Below are 22,931 nucleotides of genomic sequence, written 5' to 3' on the forward strand. Positions count from 1 at the left end.
CGTCATCACTGCGAGCCCGCAAACCATGGTGCCAACTAACGGTCAAAATATGGACTAAATATTATAAAATATTGCCATTGATTTAACATTTTATGTGTTTCTAACTACATATTTTAGTACAAGAGAACAATTGTGGTTTATTAGAGCCTACATGTATTTAAGTTAGAGGATCACTTTAAGAGGGGTTTTAATATAAAATTTCTATAACTTGTAGTACCATTTATCTTTTAAGAACTACAAGTCTTTCTATCCATGGATCACTTTAACAGAATGTTAATAATGTTAATGCCATCTTGTTGATTTATTGTTATGATAAACAAATACAGCTCCTATGTACCATATGTTGAATGTACCGTATACATCCATCTTGTGTCTTATCTTTCCATTCCAACAATAATTTAGTGAAAAATATGGCATATTTTATAGATGGTTTGAATTGCGATTAATTGCGATTAATTACGATTAATTAATTTTTAAGCTGTAATTAACTCGATTAAAATTTTTAATCGTTTGACAGCCCTAATTCAAATTATAATCTACAACTGGGTAGTATTCCTGTAAGTGCACTTTGTTTTTACCCAATTCATTGTTGTTTTCATGAAAACAATAATTGTAATAGTTTAATTTACAATTCAGTCATTCATATTTTTAGGTTCACACAAGGACACTTGTCAGGCAGACACAGTCAATTCACGATGTAATACACATTTTCTGCTATTTTTCTTGTGTTTCTTGAAGAGGATGACATCTCCAATTATAGTGGGTTTGAGATTAATTTTGCACCGCTAGCGTCTCCTGATACTTGCATCAAGGTGTCTGGAATGAATATGCCGATAAACACACACAAAAAAAGTACATAAATGACTCATTAGTCCTGCATGTGTCCCTGGCTACATGCAGATTAACTTGTGTGTGCGCGCGTGCGCATGTGAGTTAATGTGTTTATAGTAACTCTTGAGCAATAAGCCCATCCTCATTGTGGTTGAGCCGGCTACGGGTTGGACTTCCTGTCGAAGAATGGGTCAGATCTATCTTGTCCCGCTGCTTTCTTTTCCGCTTTGTTATATTCGGCAACACGTTTTGCTGCATCAGATGTCCATCACAAGAGATCCCTCGTGCAGCTTTAAAATGGGATCAGATACCTGATAGGGACTATGAGAGCAAGAAAGCAATACAAAATCCATCAATCATCTCCGCTCAGCTGGAGCCTATACCAGCTGATTATGGGGGCTTCTCACTAAGAGACGATCCGACCGAATCGACTGAAAACACTTCATTACATCATCACACAACCAGAGCTTGATTTTGATCTTCATTTGAACGTTCCCGCATAGAGATGTCCGATCACGTCATTTTCAAAGTATCAGAATCGGCAAAAAACATGCCTTTTTTTAATATATATACAGTGGGGAGAACAAGTATTTGATATCAAATACTTGTTCTCCCCACTGTATATTTTTTTAATTAAATCGTTTTCTAATTGTATTTAACGTTACAGACATAATGTGTTACACTCTTCCAGAGTCTTTAGTTTAAGCTTAAGGTAGGGTTATCAAATTTATCGCGTTAACGGCGAGAATGAATATTTTTTACATTTATAACGTTACAGTATTTAACGCAATTAACGCATGCGCTGCACGACCCACTCACGCATTCTCGCGTTCAATCTATCATGGCGCCGTTTCACCCATACAGTATATAGAGCTCAAAGGCAGCGTAAAATGAGTAGTGTGAATTTTGGCAGCCTTTGGAGCCTTTTTTTAATTGGCTAAAGCCTTACAATCCCTCTCCCTACGATTAGAAATATCGTGGGAAGCAATGAGGGGAAGAAAGGTAGTAATTGATCTTTCTCTTACCACCCTATGTTATTTCCCGATGCAGAGAAGATATATCAATTGGTACCACGACGCACAGTCATGGTTGCACTTCCCATCATACATTTAGGCAGAAGTAAAATGGCTACAGTATCATTTACTGAAAGCTCAACAAATACACTAGATGGCAATATTTAGTCACAATATACAAAGTCACATTTATCCTTTAAGAATTACAAGTCTTTCTATCCGTGGATCCCTCTCACAGAAAGAATGTTAATAATGTAAATGCCATCTTGAGGATTTATTGTCATAATAAACAAATACAGTACTTATGTACTGTATGTTGAATGTATATATTCGTCCGAATTTTATTCATTTTTTCTTAATGCATTGCCAAAATGATCGGGAAAAATTATCGGGAATGATTGGAATTGAACCGGGAGCAAAAAAAAAAAAAAAAAAGCAATCGGATCGGGAAATATCGGGATCGGCAGATACTCATACTAAAACGATCGGGATCGGATCGGGAGCAAAAAAACATGATCGGAACAACCCTAATCCCGCAGGTCCATGTGAATACGAGGTAGTGTTCATGCCATGCAGTCGGGTGCAGTGCAGTTTTACAACTGCCAATACACAGACTTCTTTGACAATATTCTTCAGCTCATGTTTTCAATACTTTTAGCAGCGAAACGAGAAAGGCGGCCTGTCAGTTTACTGTTGGGACGGAAAGGAAAATAGAAATACAGTGGTACCTCTACATACGAAGTTAATTCGTTCCAGGACCTTGTTTGTAAGTCGAAATGGCCGTATGTCGAGCAGGATTTTCCCATTAGAATACATTATAAATATGTGATGCCTTAAAGTGCATGTGACACGAAAAAGCATGTTTATTTCATAATACACACGGTATTTTAGGCTCCTGAATGATATGGACCGCTTGGATGTTTGTGGAAGCGATCGCTATATTTATTTTGTTTTTTTAATCCCGCGCCATGAAAATGAGTGACTTCCGGCTTCGGTCTTGCATTGAGGAGGAGGGCGCTGTGACTTTTATGGGTGAAGGTGTCCTCTTCACTAAACAGCCGTACTGTTGTGTATGAGGACTAAGGATTCAGCTGATTTTGTGGATTAATACGTTTATTTTTCGCATCACGCCAGCCAAATGGCTGCAGAAGAATCTTGCTTTATGAGGGAGAGGTGTGTGCACCTTTTTGGAGTTTGAAAAGGTTCCCATTCACCGTGGATATTCTGAATAATTCCCCCTCAATGGGCTCAATCGTAAAACCGATGAACCCAGTCTCCCGCTGACGTCATCCACCTGTTATGCTAGAGCCCTATAATAGTAGGCGTGGCTAACCGGCAGATTAAAAGACTAATTTCTCGTCATTTGCGCTTTGCTAAATTGTTGTATATAGTCGAATCGTCTCAAAATATGATTCTAATTACTCACATAATGCTATTTAAGACTTTTTTTCTCCTGTCGTATGCTCTTTAACATTAGCACATTATGCCTTTGTGATGTATGATTGCTTCTGTGACCTAGATTGTAACAACTTCTATTGTTTTTCACCTTGGGTCCCATAGTTAGGAGAGAATCTCACGAGATAACTTGTTTTGCACCATAGTACGCGGTTGAGTCCCATCATTAGGAGGGAATCTCACGAGATAACTTGTTTTGCACCATAGTACGCGCTTGAGTCCCATAGTTAGGAGGGAATCTCACGAGATAACTTAAATAAACATTCTACTTTAACCGCTGGGAGCTTCAACTGGGGGGGAATCTCATACCCTTCGGGGGGAGTCTCACGAGTTCGGGTGGTGCGTTTTCGTGGGGGCAGGGAGTGGCCACCCGTGTCCCCGCGTCAGACGTGCCTATAAGAGTCGGGAGATTCCCCCAACTCCCCGGAAGTCTGCCAGAGGATTACGTACGGGTCGCTTGGCTTTGTTCCTTCGCGGCTTTGCCGGAGCGTTTGGCTCCCCGCTCATTTGTCAACGGTATGCAATTTTCATTGTTAAGGAACAGTTAGTTGTGCTGTAATGGTAATGTGGGAATTCTGGGATTGACAAACTAGATCTAGCGTCATCGTTACCACTTGTTCTTGTTTTGATACTTGTTGCTTGCTCTTATGGGATTGTAATCAATAAATCTCATTTATTCTGCATTTTCAAATCAATAAACATCATCTATTGAGCAAAAGTGTGCTGGTTGCTGACTCACCGCAAAGCCGGAAATTTCGGAAAACACATTCATTCGTTCCACCACCCGAAAAGCTACACCAAATCCTTAATAAATACTGCTGTTACTATTGGAAATAGCAATTACAAAGAGCAAAACAAATGCATTATGAATAAAAAATTAGGGCTGTCAAACGATTAAAATTTTTAATCGAGTTAATTACAGCTTAAAAATTAATTAATCGGAATTAATCGCAATTCATTCGTCCCATGTACTGAAATAAATAGGAATTTTATTAACTCTAAAGTCTGGGTTGTGCCAGGTGGTGGAAATGTACATGGGGCTAATTGTGATTGCATAATTTCCATACCTCTCCACCAGGCTTTCAAGGTACATGCTATCATTGGGTTTTTGAAACAGCTATGGTGCTTGATACTAGAACTAATAAAGGGGAGGCTTGCCAATTGTATTCGATTGCAATCTGTTTGCTCTAATTCTAGCCATGACTGTTGTTCAGTGTTAAGATGTAACCATCTAATAAGATATTGTATTTGATTTGCTATATAATAGTGTTGGAAAAACTTCACCCTATTGTGTGGTAAACTTTCGGTCTTCAAAACTAAAAACCGATATGCATTTGTATTGGCCGATAGTTTTCAGCGCCAAATTTTCGGTCACATTTCTATTTTTTAACTTGAATCAGATGTCATTTAATTATTTTACCTATGATATCGTTTTCTCAGATTTTGGCACGAGACGAATTAAGATGTGATTTGACATGTCAGAGCAGACACTACTCTTTCTTACAAAGCAAGAATCTTGAGAACGCAAAATGACCAATTGCAGACTGGAAGGAGATCAAATTGAGAAATATTTGTAACTGACACAATATAGGGTTGCTTGGCAAGCTTTAAGGCAAGTTTAAGAAATAAATACAGTACTTTGCTCATCCATATCTTTCTCTGACTGAGATCGTGAGTCCATGTAAGGAGATCAAATTGAGATTCATTTGAGATCAACACAAGATCTCATAGTTGTCTCTTGGTGAGATCTGAATGAAGACAGTTTTGAGACTTCATTGAGAAATCACGCCAGTAGAACAATTCTGTGAGACGTACTTCTCACGAGACAAATTTGAGAAAACTGAGAAAACCACTCTGGTCTCGATTATTGCTGATTCACTTCTCAGAGATGTAAATGAGACATGAACGAGATCTCATCTTCAATTTTGCTTTGCTATGGGAAACAACTGGATGTCCATGTCCGCTTCTAGGACAAGGGAAGAGGTCAGTCCAGATATGTGGTGGTGTCGCGTGAGTAGCCTATTCAATATGCTGCTTTCTTACATCCTGCACACATTCCACATTTCCACTTTCGAGAAATAAATTAACACAAATTTACGGATTTTGTTTTTCTTTGTCAATATGGCTGTGAAATAGGTATTAAGTTTTTTAAAAATGGTCCTAATTAGGTCTTAAAAAGATTTAACTTGAGGAAACCTGTAGGAACCCTGCTTACACTTGGACTACAAAACATCGAAATGTACTGTAAATGTAACAGCGACTGGGACCCACCAATATAACTGTACAAATAAAAAGTTTTTTTGTTATATTTAAACGAGTTGTAAATATGATACCTTTGCCTTAACTTGGCATTTAAGAGTTTTTGTGGATGTGTGTATGTACAAAAGTGAGTACACCCCTCGCATTTCTGCAGATGTTTAAGTATATATTTTCATGGGACAACACTGACAAAATGACAATTTGACACAATGAATATAAAAGACTTAATTTATTTTCCCCTCAAAATAACTCAAAATATAGCCATTAACAAATTTGCTCCCAAAAACGTATAAATACGTTCTATTTTTAATTGCTTCAGTGTTCTAAAAACGTATTTCTACGTCTTTTGCGTTTTTTTTTTTTTTTTTTTTGACAAGAGGCATCTATAGGATCTGATCTATCTAAGATATAATGCACAGAGCTCATAACCCATTTTAAAGCAATAAAACTGGCCACTGGAGGTCAGTAGCGAATTTGGTAAGAACTCATGGCGGGCCAAGAAAGGAAGTGAAGAAAAATAGTCAGGAAACGGAAGTTGGAGGGATCTCGTGAAGACGCGTGAGAATTTGAGAAAAATGTGGAGAACGATCGGGGGGGGAAAAGGCAAACGACACTGGATGAGTGTTTTGAAAAGAAAACGAAACCATCATCAAAGGAGGACTTTTAAAAAATCTATCTTGATGAGACAGACGGTGACATCCTCAACAGCGTCAGGTTCCACACGCGTTCTGCGGCGCTCTTGTTGCGTTACTTCTTAGCCCGAGGTTGAAACCAACGATGAAGACGATGAAAAAAGTGAGACCGATCTTGATCCGGACTCATCAGATTAGCCACGGGAGCAGCCGAGAGCCTTCCCCGTTGTTATGTGCGCAAATAGTTCAACAGTTAAATAGTTTAGTTATGTGTAAGTACATTGTTACTTTGCGATCAAAAGCTCTATTTGTCTTGTTGTTTATCTTATTTTGTAAAAGGAAAACATTATTCAGATGTTTGGGATGTAACTAAAGCAAAAAATAGCTGTGTATAAGTCAAAGTTATGTTTCAAATGTATGCTTTCACAAAAAGCTCAATTTCTCCGTTTTTTCTTCAGAAAATTGCTCAAACTAAGCTATTTTCTAATGCTGATTTCTAAAGAATGGAAAAAGATATAAACTAACTTTTTTTTCTGCTGAAAGAAGAGAGTCTAATCTTTCTTTTGGTGGGTTCCATGTTTATATAGCAACAGAACGGAATTTTCTGTGGGCCTTGCAAAATCAGTCAAAATCCAGGCTGGGAGTGAATGAGTTAATATCTAAGCTCCTGGCAACAAAAGTGAGTACACCGTATGGGAACTAAGTTCATCCCTAAATGTCCAAATTGAGTAGTGCTTGTCATTTTCCCTCCAAAATGTCATGTGACTCGTTACAGAAGTGCTGTCAGCATTGCTGCAGAGATTGAAGAGGTGGGGGGGCTCATTCCCACCACCATGCTTCACTGTAGGCATGACACACTTTTCTTTGTACTCACACTGAACCAAACAAATAATCTTCGTCTCATCAGACCATAGGACATGGTTCCAGTAATCCATGTGCTTTGTTGACATGTCTTCAGCAAACTGTTTGCGGGCTTTCTTGTGTACCATCTTCAGAAGAGGCATCCTCCTGGGGTGACAGCCATGCACACCAATTTGATGTAGAGTACGGCATATGGTCTGAGCACTAACAGGCTGATCCCCCCCATCTCTTCAATCTCTGCAGCAATGCTGACAGCACTCCTGTAACAAGTCACATGACATTTTAGAGGGAAAATGACAAGCAGTACTCAATTTGGACATTTAGGGATGTACGTAGTTCCCATGCGGTGGACTCACTTTTGTTGCCAGGGGGTTTGGACATTTAAGGCTATATTTTGAGTTATTTTGAGGGGAAAATAAATGAACTCTATTATATAAGCTGCACACAGACTACTTTTCATTGTGTCAAAGTGTCATTTTGTCAGTGTTGTCCCATGAAAAGATATACTTAAATATCTGCAGACATGTGAGGGGTGTAGTCACTTTTTACACTGTATAAAGTTATTTATCAATATACCACTTAATCGTGTTGAACCACAAGTACTAATAAAATTAGGAGTTTCCTGCATGCGTTGACAGGGTGCCGCTGAAAGAACAACTAACAGGGTTCTTACACCTTTTTCATATCGAAATTCAAGAACATTTTAAGATCTTTCAAGACCAATTTTTCAAGTTTTCCCCAGTTCCCTTTAAACATTATCCCAATGTTCTTTATTACTATTATTATCTTACGATAAGGTACAAATAAAATATGGTGCCTTTTCACAAGTACGCAAACGTCTGCCAAAATGTTCTATGACTTAAGAAATTTAGTTTGAAAGGTGCCGAATCTGAAACCCCCCCATTGCTTAAACCAGAACATGTCCAGGCCTGTTTGCCAATGACCATTTGGATGGTCCAGAAGAGTCATGGGAGAAAGTCATGTGGTCTTTTGAGATCAAAATGGAACTTTTTGGTCTTAATTTCACACATAGTGTTTGGAGGAAGAAGAATGATGAGTACCATCCCAAGAACACCATCCCTTCTGTGAAGCATGGGTGTGATAGCATCATGCTATGGGTGTCTTTTTCTGCACATGGGACTTGGAGACTGTACTGTATTAAGAAGGGGATGACCAGGGCCCTGTTTTGTAAGATTTTGGGGAACAACCTCCTTCCCTCAGTTAGAGCATTGAAAATGGGTCGTGACTGGGTCTTCCAACATGACAATGGTCTGAAGCAGACGGCCAGAATAACCAAGGAGTAGCTTTGTAAAAATCATATCAATGTTCTGGAGGGGCCTAGCCAGTCTCCAGACCTAAACCCAGTAGATTTTTTTGGGAGGATGCTCAAACTCCCGTGTTTCTCACCTGATTGATCTAGAGAAGATCTGTGTGGAGCAGTGGTGCAAAATCCCTGCTGGTCAACCTGGTCAAAAACTACAGGAAATGTTTGACCTAATTGTAAACAAAGGCTACTGAACCAAATATTGACTTTTTTTTTTTTTCAGGTTTTAAAATACTTATTTGCAGCAGTATAATACAAATAAATTGTTAAAAGAATCATACACTTTGATTTCTGATTTTTTTTTTTTTTTAGATTGTCTCTCACAATGAACAAGCACCAACCATGAAAATTTCAAATCTGTCCACTATTTCCAAGTTGGAGAACTTGCAAAATCACAGGGTGTTCAAATACTTGTTTTCCTCACTGTAATTAACACATCGTGATTTTGGATTTGTGTAATAAAATTTAAAAAAATAAATAAATAAAAATACTTGGAGAAGACCGATTTTAATTGTAGACAGTGTTTGTTTTATTTTGCTGATGCATCCCTTTTGCAAAATGAATTGCCAAAATGCAGAACATTTCTGGCTGTAAATGTACAAACAAAATATGCATCAAATTAAAGAAAGACAAGAATAAAAATCCTTGTACTTAATAAAACATTCATGCAAACAAGAAAAGTACGAAAAAACACCATGTAACAAGTGCATTTAAAAGAAAATGTAATGTAATGTAACAACACAACACTGATGTGAGAGTATTTTTTTTAAAATATATTGAGCACTAAAATACTTCCCCGTACACATATAAACAATCTTTATGAAACATAAATATGTCAAGCGGCTAACTGCTAGTGTGCTAACACAAACAATAAGAACTGAATTAATCTCACCTTATCTCACTCTTATTATCTGTCGCGTTGACAACAGAAAATGACTCATCTGTGGCAGTTGCACCTACAAGCTGACAGCATGTTGAGGTAAAATAGCACTTTTCTAAGTGTTTAACATTGCCTACCTGTAGCACTCACAAACACACTGGAGTGTCTTGCATGCAGGTCCAACTCCAGAAAAGAGGACAAGTGTCATTCTTTAGTCAGCACAGGATGCAGGACAAGACATTGAAATTCAGGATTGCCCTGCATAATGCAGGACGTATGGCCACCCTGTGACCTTAGTTGACTTGTTGTGACTCAGTGTGTGTGTATGTGCATATGTGTATATTAACATCCTTGTGTGCACGAGTGTGTGTACTGAATCAGGGTAAAGCAAGGGAGAAGGAAACCAAATGTCAGATTGAATAAGAATTTTTACTTCGTCTCAGTGGGGGTAAGAGAGTGAGTTCTTGTAAGGGAAAAAATGTTATGTAGACAAGCTCTGGTTCAGATCAAATACAATAAGTAGTCAGATAATTAAATGCCCAATGCAGTTGCCATTCTTTGGCTTATTTGCTGATTTATTTGGGCTCATAGGTAACACTTTATTTGACAGTGGCGTCATAAGACAGACATGATTATGACATGACATTACCATGGGCATTAATGAATGCTTATGACAGATGTCATAAAGTGTCATCTGGCAAATTATGTCACTAACTCCATTCATGTCCAGCTCGGATCTTTTACATACATACATTTTTACTAAATTTTTACTTTACTCATGGTAGTGTCATGTCATAAAAATGATGGTCTTTTGACAGTCTTAAGGCGCCACCGTCAAAAAGTGTTACCAAAGTCCATAACTAGCAATTAGTGAAACAACTAGAACAGTAAGTGAAGAAATAAATAGCAGAGAACATGAATTTTGATTTGTTATTTACATCTGTAGCTAGGCCTGTCGCGATAACAAATTTTAGTGTGCGATAATTTATCTCATAAATTATTGCGATATGCGATATTATTGCGCCCCCCTATTTTTTTTTAAACCAATTTACAATAACACAGTGAGAATACAGTATATATTAATAGATCAAGTACACCCATTTAAACGCGATAAGAAATCACAACTAAAAACAATAGACCATGCCTCTTAAGTAAAAGACAACAATATTAATACCGCACAGAAACACAGAATAAATAAAATGTGTTTTTCAAGAAAATAAATACAGTTGCAGTTAATAACTAAAGCATTTAGGCAAATGAAAACTTTTCCCCTAATAGCCTCTGCAATGGTGTTCCATAGGGATGCAATGATACAGTTAGGTCACAGTTCGGTACGATTTTCGATACGGGGGACACGATTTTCGATCTGATTCAATACATTTAATGCTCTGAAAAAAAAAAAAAAACTGTGTTTTTTGTTGTGGTTTTTTTTTTTTTTTTTTTTTTTTTTTTTTTTTTTGCAAACGAGCATTTTAAATTGCCATCATATAAACACGTGCTTTAGTGCATAATATCTTTGTGCTTACTTGTTACTGATCTGAAGAAATTTAGTATAAAAGTGCTGAGAACAATCTTTACTGTTTGTAAAGTGAGGCGGGGCACACTGTTGATTGCTACAGCTCTTAGCAGCTAGGTTTACTACATGGGCAAGACATCCTATTTGTGGTCCGAATCCATCTGTGTCACGTACTCAATTAACAATATTTGCAGCATTATCTATAGTCACTGGTATGGATTGATTTGGCCTTCTTAACTTCCATTCAGTCATGGCGGTTTATAATTCATCGATGTAGTATATGGACTACGTGTCCCATAATTACTCTCGGCTCACGTAGCCAATGGCATGGGACGTAGCAAATCTAGTCTGCTATTTCATGATATCTAGTGTGTGCACACATTAAAAAAGTTAGCAAACGCCACAGAAGTCACGTCTGCTCATTACTGCGCAACGCCAGCATATGACAATCGACTTAATCATCATAAACAGGACGAGTTTGAAGCACAGTGCTCTTAATTTGCCACTCAAATATCCGGTGTTATGCCGAAAAATAGCCGCCCCGCGTGAAATGTCACCCCTGACGGGAGCGCCCACACGACAACAACACACCGGCACGCCGGAGATGGTCCGCAGTCAATCCGGAGCAATGACGCGGCCGGTATACGTTGAACAATAGGATATAATGGAACGATTGTCTCTGGCGCTATTTTTAGCCGGACCTGGAACGAAGATGCATTTTGCGCAATTGGTAACAAAGAATCTGAGCTATTAACAGCATGTCTGCCGCACGCACGCACGCACGTGCACACAAGGCGATAAATCACAGCGGAAAAATTACCGCCCTCATTTTTATTTATCGTGCGATAAATGGAATTATTGCATATTGTGACAGGCTTATCTGTAGCACTGCAATGCATGTTAGGAGAAATGCTGGATGACAACAGTGTTGACAGCAGGTGGCAGCAGAACTTGACTGTCTCCCCCAAGAGAACAGTGATGGCCAAACTGAAGCTTCTTGAAGCAATGAAGCTTTGCAGACAATTGGTCCAAAGCTTCATGGTGGTTCATTTGGTCTTATGACAGTCTTATGATGTCGCTGTCAAATAAAGTGTTGCCGGTTTATATTTTTGGTGTAAATTTCTCATAATACGGTAAGGACAACTGCAGCTTATCTTCCAGTGCAGTGCGGCTTATCTATGAACAAATGCCATTTTCGTGTCAAATTTGGTGGGTGGCGGGTTATAGTAAGGTGCACCTTAAGGTGCAAAAATTACAGTACTTTCAGTAGAAGTAATATTAATAGTAGGCCGGCTAGTTGTCTTCCAACACAATATGCAACAAGGGGTGTCAATCTGCATCTCCTGTATGCTAATTGGACAATGGGAGTCCAATTAAAAAATAAGATTGTGTTTTATTATTTATAGTTGGATTATTGCACTAAATCACTTGGTATAGGTGCCAGCACACCCATGATGAGCCTCATGATGATAAGATGTACATGAGATGACGGACAGATGGATGGTTGTCTTTTATGCTTTTTTTTATATACTACTGGTACATGTTTGTTGTTAAATAGTGGATCGGAGTTTTCAGGGGTTATGCGGGTCATTAAAAAGCAATCAAGGTCATTAAAGGGATTTGTTCATAATTCAGGCCTTAAAAAGCATGAAAGTAAATGTTTGAGGCATTAAAAATTATGTAAATTTGACGCTTAAAAAACGTATTTTTACATTACCGTAATTTCCCGAATAAAAGGCGCACCCGTGTATAATGTGCACCCCAAATTTACTTGTAAAATCTAGGGGAAATTATTGTACCCGTTTATAACAAGCACCGTAATTTTAGCACCAATAAATAGAATACAAGAAAACAGAGCTCGTGTACAGATACAGAAATGTCATTTTACTGAATGGTGAAACACAGCACAAGCATAGCATATTGGTAGTTCAAAACATTACCATAAACTGACAATATTTACGGTAATAATATGATTTGACAACTTCTCCAACTTACCAGAATCTAGGAGAAAACAAAACAGATGTGACTTTTCTTTTAAAGGCTGCTGTATAACTTGCTCTTTTTATTATGATGAATAAATGTTTCTTCCATGGATTGATGCAGTAAAATGAAAGTGATAACGTAAGTCGGAAATCCCAGAGAGCTCATCGCTGTCGACACGACAGTAACAATAGGAGCTATTGTTATTTGGGTTTGAGTTTCCCGAGGGACAGATATAGTTGACGGACACACACAGGAAGTCTGTGTTGTTACGTTTGGTATGGTCCGAGTTGCGGAGCTGCAATAAACATTGACTCAAATGAGTTCAAGAAACTGAATTCTGTGCTTTATGAAGAGTGAAAAATGTCGCAATGAAAAAATTAGCGTCTGTAAAAAAGTCACGGATATCTACCTCATAACTATCGGTTAGTTGTATTTTTGTCGTTACTGTCGCATTTCCTCAATGTTTTAGATGATAAATAATCGAACCAAACAAAGAAAAATGAAAAGAAAAACATTTAAAAGCGTAAATATATGAAAATGAAAATCTCGACCACTCCTTGATGACTGTGATTTCTGCATCGCGACCCTTGTTATATTACCATGTTTCACCCATAAAATCCCCAAAAAATCCAGCTGTGGCCATTCACAGCTGTGTCTTGACACTCGGTGATACATACTACGTTGAGTTTTTGGATCGAAACAAGGTAAGTACGCGATAATATGTCGTTAAAGTCATGGCGTCTGTAATTCTGCTCTTGCGTGCTCTCACCTCCAGTTAAATTTTTTTTTTTTTTTTTTTTTCTAATGACCTCCAGTTCAAAATTTTTCTTCCCCCGGAAAATTGAGAATTTAAAGAGCATACGACAGGAGAAAAAAAGTCTTAAATAGAATTATTATGTGAATTTGAATCATATTTTGAGACGGTTTGACTATATACAACAATTTAGCAAAGCGCAGATGACGAGAAATTAGTCTTTTAATCTGCCGGTTAGCCACGCCTACCATTATAGGGCTCTAGCGTCCCCAACAGGTGGATGACGTCACCGGGAGACTGGGCTCATCGGTTTTACTGTTCAGCCCATTGAGGGGGAATTATTCACAACGAGGAAAACGCGACGAAGAGAGCTGCAAAATGTCATTGTTTCTGTCTCTTTACTTCAATAGTCCAATAAATGGCTTGAGAAGGACATGTCAGCCCGTCGAGGGGGAACAATTCACAACAAGGAAAACGCGACGAAGAGAGCTGCAAAATGTCATTGTTTCTGTCTCTTTACTTCAATAGTTTTACAGGATATTCTTTTTATCCAAGTATTTTCCCCAATTGCTAAATAAATGGCATGGTCATGACAAATAACAGTCTTGTGCTAAATGGAATATGAAATAATAAAAATGCACTTATTCAGGACGACATGGCAAAATTACTCCATAATAGTCAAAACTGTCGACTTCACCTTTACTGTCGCACCTGCCGAACGATATTTTATGACACCTAAATCGGACATACAGTGCTGCTCAAAAGTTTGTGAACCCCCTCAACATTTTGGAATTTTCTATTATTTCAACCTGATTTCCTAATCAATCAATTCAGTAGTTTTTTTGTTTGTTTTTTTAACAGTTGTGTTGTCGAGACTAAATTAAAAAGAGTTTTCATCAACTGATGTAGGTGCAAAATTGAACTGTTTGGTCACAACCAAAACCGCCATGTCTGGCGAAAAGTCAACACTGCATACCACCAAAAGAACCTTCTCCCAACAGTGAAGCATGGAGGTGGGAATGTCAAGATCTGGGCTTGCTTTTCATCCTCAGGACCTGGACAACTCCACATAGTCCAGGGAATCATGAATTCTGAGGAATATTGTTAAATCCTAGAACATAACCTGACGCCATCTGTTTTGAAGTTAAAGCTTGGCAGAAGGTGGATCATGCAACATGATAATGATCCAAAGCATTCCAGCAATACAACCAAGGAATGGCTGAAAAAGAAGAAGATTCGTGTTCTGGACTGGCCCAGTCAAAGTCCTGACCTAAATCCCATTGAAATGCTGTGGCGGGACCTGAAGCGAGCAGTTCATGCCAGACGCCCATCAAACCTCTCTCAACTGACTGCGTTCTGCAAGGAAGAATGGGCAAAAATCCCCCAAAGTAGATGTGAGAGGCTGATTAGTCACTACAGAAACCGTTTGGTTGAGGTAATCTCTGCAAAAGGAGGCGCAATATCCTATTAACTGAAGGGGTTCACATACTTTTGCACACATGATATCTGAGTTTTTCTTAAATCAACCACTTTTGTTAAATAAAGAATGACAATATAACTATTTCTTTTGTTTCAGTCCATTATTTGGAATGTCAGTATTGTGGATTTGGGTATAACTTAACATTTAATAAGGTTATTTTAGTTTTTTTTACAAAAAATCTGACCATCGCTGTGGGGTTCACAAACTTTCGAGCAGCACTGTATGTTATTTCCCTTCCCCGGCTTCGGAGAATGTAAACAAAGCAAGAGGCGTGACAGCTAGCCGACATGCTAACCTGAACCGAGTGATGTTTCAAAGTCTTCAAAGCGGAAAATCACACATAACTAGCCCAGATGTTTTGACATGACGACTGGGTTGTCGATTGTCTTTGTCGGAGAGCAATTTACAGCTCGTTCCCCGGAGGAGGGCGGCTGCAGTTGTTGTGCAGCTAACGTGCAGCTAATGTGCACGAGGAGAGCTTTTTACATGCCTATCATTGATCAAACGTAACTAGTCCTTTATTTAAAGAAAGTTTGTAGTGTTTACATTGTAATCGCTGTATTCGTATTTGCCATAATACAAAACAAGATGTTCACTCACTTCCTCGTAAGTCCAATGGTCCCACAGTAGTAGGGCTTGTTTTGGCCAATATCCACAGTGAATGGGAACCTTTTGAAACTCCCAAAAGGCGCACACGCCTCTCCCTCATACAGCAAGAAACGTATTAATCCGCAAAAGCAGATGAATCCTTAGTCCTTCTCATACAACAGCACGGCTGTATAGTGGATAGGACTCCTTCTCCCATACACGTCACAGCGCCCTCCTCCTCAATGCAAGACCGAAGCCGGAAGTCACTCATTTTCATGGCGCGGGATTCAAAAAACTAAATAAATATAGCGATCGCTTCCACACACATCCAAGTGCTCCATATCATTCAGGAGCATGAAATACCGCGTGTATTATGAAATAGACATGCTTTTTCGTGTCACATGCACTTTAAGCTTTCCAATGATGTATCACACATGCACATCGGACAATTTTGAAATTTGGCCAAATTGGGGGTAACAGAGCGGAACTTCAAGTCACCTGAGTGTTTTCCGCCATATATTTGCTGTTACCTGTAGAAAACTTGGTTTTAACTAAATGAATATCGGAATTATGAAAGGCATTTCAACTATTTTGAAAAGCCAAAATCAGATGGGTTGGCACACCTCGATCTTTCTCACGCCTGTTAAATAATTGAATGACTTTTACCTGCACTATTACAGTCCCCAAAGTATTTAAATGCTGGCTAGCGATGTAATTTGGGAGGTGGTACTTAAGGGTAAACAGTTTGAAACCTGCTTGCTTACATTCTACATCTAGTAGTTTTAGTGAATTTACGCTGTAGCTTTGGGAAAATGTTTTGCATTTTGCAGGCTTGTTTGCTCAACAGTTTAGAGGCTTGGGCAATGAGGGGCAGATTCAGAGTTGAACCCCGCTCTCCGATCTTCTGTGCTCTGACCGTCACCCCGAAGCGAATGGATCATAAATCATATTGAACTCAGAACCTTTTACAGTCCAAAGCTAGTCTCTCCAACAACCACCATCAACAAATCTCCTTAGTTGAAGGCATCATTTATTGTTGTTTGACATATTTCCCTTTACAGAAACATTTTGTAAACACAGATCCTCTTACGATAAAATCAGTTGTGCCATAAACTTTTCCACTGATTTGTTAAATATGAGTACATAACATTAAAAAAGCGCCTTTGATGCTCTTTCACGATAAATTATTGTTGCAACAATTGTATGCCAGTAAGTGAAAATGTGATTAGGGCTTTGATTGATGTCATGTTCTCTTTAATTGGACTGAAGAATCGAATTATTGCATGTGTTGGTTTAAAATGATGCCTATTTAGCAGAGGAGGATTTTATCTTTCGCACTAAAGACTCTTCCTGTTCATCCTGTTACTTGTGTTTTGTTACTTTATTTTTAACATTCATTTATCCCAGAAATAATAAACTTACTGGGCTTGATGTGGGAAGAAAGCTAATGTGTTGTACTTGTTGGGAAGTATTTACAATTAAAGTAACTTTCTATGTATTCTCACACATGAAATCGCTACCACAATATACAGTGGGGCAAATAAGTATTTAGCCAACCACTAATTGTGCAATTTCTCCTACTTGAAAAGATTAGAGCGGCCTGTAATTGTCAACATGGGTAAACCTCAGCCATGAGAGACAGAATGTGGAAAAAAAACAGAAAATCACATTGTTTGATTTTTAAAGAATGTATTTCCAAATTTGAGTGGAAAATAAGTATTTGGTCACCTACAAACAAGCAAAATTTCTGGCTGTCAAAGAGGTCTAACTTCTTCTAACAAGGTCTAACGAGGTCTAACAAGGCTCCACTCGTTACCTGTATTAATGGCACCTGTTTTAACTCATTATCGGTATAAAAGACACCTGTCCACAACCTCCGTCAGTCACACTCCAAACTCCACTATGGCCAAGACCAAAGAGCTGTCGAAGGACACCAGAGACAAAATTGTAGACCTGCAGCTGGCTGGGAAGACTGAATCTGCAATAAGTAAAACGTTGGTATAAAGAAATCAACTGTGGGAGCAATTTATTAGAAAATGGAAGACATACAAGACCCCTGATAATCTCCCTCAATCTGGGGCTCCATGCAAGATCTCACCCCGAGGTGACTCAAAATTATAGCAAGAACGGTGAGCAAAAATCCCAGAATCACACAGAATCACAGAATTCACACCTAGTGAATGATCTACAGAGAGCTGGGACCACAGTAACAAAGGCTACTATCAGTAACACAATGCGTCGCCAGGGACTCAAATCCTGCACTGCCAGACGTGTCCCCCTGCTGAAGCCAGTACACATCCAGGCCCGTCTGCGGTCCGCTAGAGAGCCTTTTGATGATTCAAAAAAGGACTGGGAGAATGTGTTATGGTCAGATGAAACCAAAATAGAACTTTTTGGTAGAAACACAGGTTCTCGTGTTTGGAAGAGAAAGAATACTGAATTGCATCCGAAGAACACCATACCCACTGTGAAAAATGGGGGTGAAAACATCATGCTTTGGGGCTGTTTTTCTGCAAAGGGACCCGGACGACTGATCTGTGAAAAGGAAAGAATGAATGGGTTCATGTATCGAGAGATTTTGAGTGAAAATCTCCTTCCATCAGCAAGGGCATTGAAGATGAGACGTGGCTGGGTCTTTCAGCATGACGATGATCTCAAACACACAGCAAGGGCAACAAAGGAGTGCCTTCGTAAGAAGCGTTTCAAGGTACTGGAGTGGCCTAGCCAGTCTCCAGATCGCAACCCCATAGAAAATCTGTGGAGGGAGTTGAAAGTCTGTGTTGCCCAACGACAGCCCCAAAGCATCACTGCTTTAGAGGAGAACTGCATGGAGGAATGGGTCAAAGTACCAGCAACAGTGTGTGATAAGCTTGTGAAGAGTTACAGAAAACGTTTGGCCTCCGTTATTGCCAACAAAGGGTACATAACAAAGTATTGAGATGAACTTTTGGTATTGACTAAATACTTATTTTCCACCATGATTTGCAAATAAATTCTTTAAAAATCAAACAACGTGATTTTCTGTTTTTTTTTCCACATTCTGTCTCTCATGGTTGAGGTTTACCCATGTTGACAATTACAGGCCTCTCTAATATTTTCAAGTGGGAGAACTTGCACAATTAGTGGTTAACTAAATACTTATTTGCCCCACTGTATTCACAATTAAAGTGACTTTCTATGTATTCTCACGCATGAAATCGCTACCACAATATATAGTTGAAATATTGACACGTTAAATGAAGAAGGGGGAAAAAATACCACAAAGAGCAGCGCAGACTCACACACATGGGTCCACATAGATTCACAGTACATCAGCTTCAAACAGCGATTATGTTGAAGAATAAAACTAACGCTTACAATAAATTTTAGACGAAACGTTCATCGCCCAACAGAAAAAATACTGCACATCAGCAAGGACTTAATAGCTGAAATATCTCATCCTCCTCCGCTCAAATGCACTTAAGCTGTCTGCATGTGACATTGAATGAGTATAATAATGTTGCAATGTTAAACCTGCTAATTGTGTTTAATGCACCCCTTTTCAAAAATTATTTTATACTTTGTTGTTTTTCCTCACATCTGTGTACAGGCTTGGATTTGTTTTCTTTACTTGACAGGTTCCAACGTCCATCATTCAATTAACTAGACTGCTGTCACCTATTTAGTTTATTTGTTTTTTTAAAAGCCAAAGCAGCTGGTCCACTTGTCTTGACTCAATCACAGCCGAAATTCGTTGAAAGCTGAGTCTGCATGTGTTTGTCATATCGTTATTAAAATGAAAACTTCAGAGAAAGAGCAAACGCTTGCAAGCGTTATTGATGTCAGGTTTTCTTTTGAGTCACGAGTAGCAAGAGAAAGGTGAAATCTGAGAATGTGTGTAGGATGAAACTGACTACATGCTTCTCAATTATATCTTCTGTGAATGTCATTCTGTCTTCCAGCTGAATGATTATTTTAATCGAATTGAAAGAGCAAAGTAACCGAACATAGCTGAACTGTGGTGCAATGCGGGAAGCCCTGCAATTAGATTGAAAATATTTGTCTCAACATCCCAAATGTTAAAACCAATCAAATAGGCTATGTCACACCAAAGACACAAATAAAAATACATTATATAAAGTAAAACTATGTATGTATTGTGTTTTACAAAATATGTTATATGATGCAACTGTATAATTTCATACAGTATGTTCGTTTGGCTAAAAGTTTCCAATAAACTCAGCCATTTCCTCACTTTGCATAATTATAATACCGCAACAGCAGCAACAGCAATTCACCCCCTCCTTGATACAAGTGCCTTGCTGTTTGTGGTTCATTTACTTAAGTTCAGTACAGCCTATATCAGGGGTCATGAATTAAAAATCCTCTGGGTCCGAAATTAAAAAATTACAACACACTCGGGTCCAGAAATATTTTTAATGCTTTTTTTTTTTTTTTTTTCAAAAAAATACAAACGTATCTTTACGTGGCCATGCTGATTATTACAACATTCAAAATTGTAAATAATATATAAAAGGTGCATAAAACTAAAAAGTGCTTTAATTGAATCATTAAATAGCAACATAAGAGCATGTTCAAGACTTTTTTTTTTTTTTAATTGTGGACGCTGACAGGGGGACTTGCTTTATTTTTTGACAGACCTCTTCTTTTTGCAAGTCTTTTGCAAATTTTCAGCAACTGCACTCATACAATCTTTGACAATCGGTGCGTCACTGAAAGACTTTTTGTTTTGACCCAATATCCACGCTATTCTGAGGGAGCATTACTACATCGTTTTCATGCAGAATTGCGACATTGTTCGAATGGAGACCGAACCATATAAATGCAAACATGAAATTTTTCATCCTCTCGGAGAGTCACCATGTAAGCAGCCCCTTAGAAATATATATATATATTTTTTTTTAAATAAAAAGTTACTCAAGTAAATGTAACATAGTAAATGTAACACGTTGCTACCCACCTCTGGTACTATCAGACACCAGAAGTAGGTGTTTGTATCTCTATGTATTTCATTTTAGTTGAATCATAAAGCATTGCATCGTAAATATACTAGGGCTGTCAAATGTATCGCGTTAACGGGCGGTAATTATTTTTTTAAATTAATCACGTTAAAATATTTGACGCAATTAACGCATGCACGGAATGACCCCCGCGCGCATTGCCTCAAACAGATTACAATGATGCCGTTTATGCACACTGAGAGTGAAGAGAATGCCACCGGCCGCTTGGGGCCAGCGCCATTCCATACTAATGTTATTCCTCCTACTAGTGGGAGAATTAGTAGTTGTGAGACATTTATGCTAATGCATTGTGCCATTTGTGTTCCTCACATATTTCTGTAAGTTTACTTTTTTTTGTGGCAATTATGTGTCTCTTGTTGTATTTTGGGTAAGATATGTACAGAGATATACAGTACGTAGATGTTAGAAAGGCAAGTGGACGCAGGCGTTCATTGGACCGCGCCGTTTATTGGCATAAGCTTCGGCAACTCCTTTACAACAAACATAAGTATCATTTAGTGAATGCACAACAAAAATAATATTCCTATCTTTCAAAAAATAATAATAATAATAATAATAATGTTTACAAAAGGAAAAGCACTTCAATCTGTATTAATGAGGCCCTATTCTCACACAGTTAAACAACTATGCAAAGATAACTGGCGTTCCCAATCAAAATAGCTATGCAAAATACACATAAAACTTACTCAGACTTTGGTCACTCTTATTATTGTTATTTTTATTCTTATTATTATTATATTAACTCTACTTTTGATTGAAAATTTTACAAATTTTAATAAAACGAAAACATTAAAAGAATTTCAATATAAAATTACCATAACTTGTAACTATAACATTTATCTTTTAAGAACTACAAGTGTTTTTATCGGTGGATCCCTTTAACAGAAAGAATGTTAATAATGTTAATGCCATCTTGTGGATTTATTGTTACAATAAACAAATACAGCACTTATGTACAGGATGTTGTAGGGATGGGAATTGATACGATTTTTACGAATCCGATTCCATTATCGATATTGCTTAACGATTCGATTCTTTATCGATTCTCTTATCGATTCTAATTTGGGGAAAAAGAAGAACAAACTTTTTGATTGGCATCGAGTTTGTTTATTCAGAAGTCACAATCTTACAAACTCACAACGAGGACAAAAGAGGCTCAAAGCCTCAATGTTAACTGAGGCAATAAGTGGCAAATGCACAAGAATGTGTAACATTTTACTGAAACATTTTTCTTATAGAAATAAGAAATATTGGTATATCTTGGCATATAGGTAGTTGTTCTGCCTTTGGCAATATGTGTTAAAGCGGGGGTCCCCAAACTTTTTCCTGTGAGGGCCACATAACTTTTCCCTTCTCTGATGAACGGCCCAGGGTCAGTTTGTAACAGAAAAAGTGTGACGATTGCAGGAGTGCCAAAATGTAAAAAATTATTGTTTTTCCAGAAAGCCACAATCAAATAACCCTTTCTGGATTCTTCACGGAACAAAAGTAAATAAAATAAAAATATAATATAATAATAATAATAACACTATTAATTAAATAGATAATAACCAAATAACCCTCTCTGAGTTCTTCACAGAAAAAGGCCAGGAAATAAATAACACTATTGAGGGAAAAAAAAAAATTTATTCCAAAATGCTCTCTGTTATTGGGGCCGGCGCAAATGTGGAGGCGGGCCGTATACGGCCCACGGGCCGTAGTTTGGGACCCTTGTGTTAAGTGTATTATTTACCATTATATTGAAATGTATGCCTTTTCGTTTTTATGGGTCTTTCACGCTCAAGTGGGGGCGCCCTTGCGCTTCCTCACGCGAAGAAGAACGCTCTCACGTGAAGAAGAGCGCGCTTACACGCGAAGAAGTGCCTCATCCGAGTGAGCGAGTTAGTGAGAGAGGGAAACACTGCAACTAGCTTACGTTCTTTGCTAATGTTTGTAAAATATCCACTGAGGCAACGCCTGTATGTATCATCTTTTGTGTTGTTGTTGTGTGTTTCCACTCGTGATCGGACACTTAAATCCAGTGGTGTAGTGGTTTGAACGATGTGCTAATGCTAGCGAACGCATGCTAATCATTTACTTTACTGTATTGGCAGCTAATCATCGCTGATTTATGTTGATGCAAACCTGTTTGTTATTGGGGACGACATTGATTTGTTTCATTTCTATTTTTAGTTTCACTCTTCAAGTTATGGTTGAATAAAGTCAGCAAATTATACCAATGTCTTCTGCATCGTCATTTGGGAGTTTAGCTAGCTGTATACAGTCTTGTTAATTTTACTTTTAAAAAGTAATTAATTACAGTTACAAATTACTTCTCCCAAAAAGTAATTGCGT

General features: G+C 38.1%; 1 protein-coding gene across 1 annotated transcript in view; it reads left to right on the forward strand.

Annotated features, from left to right (window-relative positions):
- Positions 1-22,931, forward strand: part of zmp:0000000926 (uncharacterized) — a 68,094-nt gene that overhangs the window by 24,271 nt on the left and 20,892 nt on the right. The gene's annotated exons all lie outside the window — the stretch shown is intronic.

Source organism: Corythoichthys intestinalis, chromosome 2 (assembly GCF_030265065.1).
Source record: "Corythoichthys intestinalis isolate RoL2023-P3 chromosome 2, ASM3026506v1, whole genome shotgun sequence".
NCBI classification, from domain to species: Eukaryota; Metazoa; Chordata; class Actinopteri; order Syngnathiformes; family Syngnathidae; genus Corythoichthys; species Corythoichthys intestinalis.